The sequence below is a fragment of the Palaemon carinicauda genome, chromosome 35 (assembly GCF_036898095.1).
Source record: "Palaemon carinicauda isolate YSFRI2023 chromosome 35, ASM3689809v2, whole genome shotgun sequence".
NCBI classification, from domain to species: domain Eukaryota; kingdom Metazoa; phylum Arthropoda; class Malacostraca; order Decapoda; family Palaemonidae; genus Palaemon; species Palaemon carinicauda.
In genome coordinates, this window is record NC_090759.1 from 58,537,726 (window position 1) to 58,539,929 (window position 2,204).

Consider the following 2,204-nt stretch of genomic DNA (forward strand, 5'->3'; position numbering starts at 1 on the left):
ACAGAATCACCGTATAAGTATTAGCCAAATGTAATAGTCCCAGTGATTGTTGAGGTTAAATAGGTTAATATAGAGTATATATATAAATATCAACTTCATTAATTCACCATTCACTTTTGTTCAACATATCATAATAATAATGTTGTTGCTAGTATTAAAAAAAAGGCTCCTTTTAAGGCCCTTTACACTCCCTATTACATTCCATATTTTATAAAAAATAAAAATAATATTTGTAAGAGTTTATTGTTCACGCCATGTAAAAATAATGTAATTTTGAATGTCATTTTGTCATGTATAATGTATGATTCTTTGGTGGATATTTTCAAGTGGTTGAAATTGTCCTGTAATGTTTATATTTTCTTTTACATTCATGTAAATTTGTGTCTGGAAAAAAAATATTTATGTAAATACAATGAATATACAATACTTAAAATTCAGGGTCACTTAAACCTGCTTAATTTTAATTGAAAAAAAATTCTTATTCTAATTATATATTCCGCCTTAATTCGTTTAAATGACTATTTGCTTCTTTTCACAGACCAATGTAAAAAACAAAAAAATAAAAAGGTGAATTATAATACAACAACCGCGAACAATCAACATTTATGAAATTCCATCTGCAGTTATCAATCACAGTTTTCTATTTTCGATTTTCTAATTTTGATATAGATTTTTAAATTCCATAAAGTGGATTTATAGTCACTCCAGTCTCTAAAGAAATTATATTTCCACCTCCCTCTTTACAACTTCACATCCTTGATAATTGATTTCCCACTTGTAAATTCCATAAATAGGAATTTTAAATTTTCGTCTCAATTTTTAATTAGTTTTCTACAATTTTTTTCACTGCCATCTCCAAGTCTCCAATTCGATCTCTAGCTTTTCAATCCCATCTCCTGGCAATCTTTAACCCAATTCCCATCAACAATTAAAAGCAGCTGTCGTTAAAAAGTTTCCCAGGATGAGAGAGAGAGAGAGAGAGAGAGAGAGAGAGAGAGAGAGAGAGAGAGAGAGAGAGAATCATATTTCTCGCTTATTATATACCACCAGGAAATTAAAAAGTCGAAATGATGATATCCTTCGCAAGGCTTCTAAACTCATTTTCTTTAAACTGCAGATGGACGAAATCGTAATTTTATTCGTTGTTTTGGACTTTCTTATTTACAGAGCTTGAGTTCATTATATAAAATTTGTGAAGCACTGGATAATCCTATGAGCTCATATAAGAAGAGACATATACATTTATTTTCCTAATTTAAATAATTAAGATGGTTTAACTTCGTCAATTTTAAGTAGATGAACGTTTAAGTAAATACATTTCAAGAGACACAATCATATTTACTGTCCTTTTAATTAAATAGTGAAGTGACGAATATTAAAAATTATTTTAGTTTGAAGAACTCATAATTGCTGTTGTTGTATTATTCCATCACATTTTGAGAAATTCATTAACAGAATATTCCCATTTGTCAATTGTGTTGAAATGCAAAAGAAATACTCAGAAAAACAAGACTGCTTCATTCCCATTATATTCCTGCTGTAACAGAAAAAAAAAATATCTTCCCATATTGAGTGAGTAAAAATAGCTTGCGCGTTTCAAAGTGAATATGAGTAATTTTCTGAATGTTTGAGAGAGAGAGAGAGAGAGAGAGAGAGAGAGAGAGAGAGAGAGAGAGAGAGTACTATACTTTATGATTTTCACCAGTATCGCAAAGCTTTAATGTAGATCTAAGATGATAATAGATATATAATGTACTGTAAATATGTAAATAAAGAAATGTTTAACTGAAAACAATGCTTTTTCATTATCCTATTCTATCTTTTTTTTATTATTCTGTATATTTTTCTTATATACTTGAAAAACAAAACCTTAAAAAAATACGGTTACAGAACGTTCATTATATATCAATAAAATCATGAGGTTCGAAAATAAATAATATCGATTAAAAATGTATTTGCAAAAACTCTTGAGTCGTAATACTAATAGTAAAAAAAATGAATTTAAAAAAAAAATTAAAGGATCATTAATGTAAAAGAAAAAAAAATATACAAATAATGAGATTCAAAGGCAAAAAAAAAATTCAGAAATCTTAAAGAAGTATTTAGTAAAATCAACAAGATCCAAATTAATTCTTGGGAATTTTTCATTAAAGGAAAGCTTTCAAAAATTGCTCCCCTTTTAGTTTACTACACAAAAATCTATA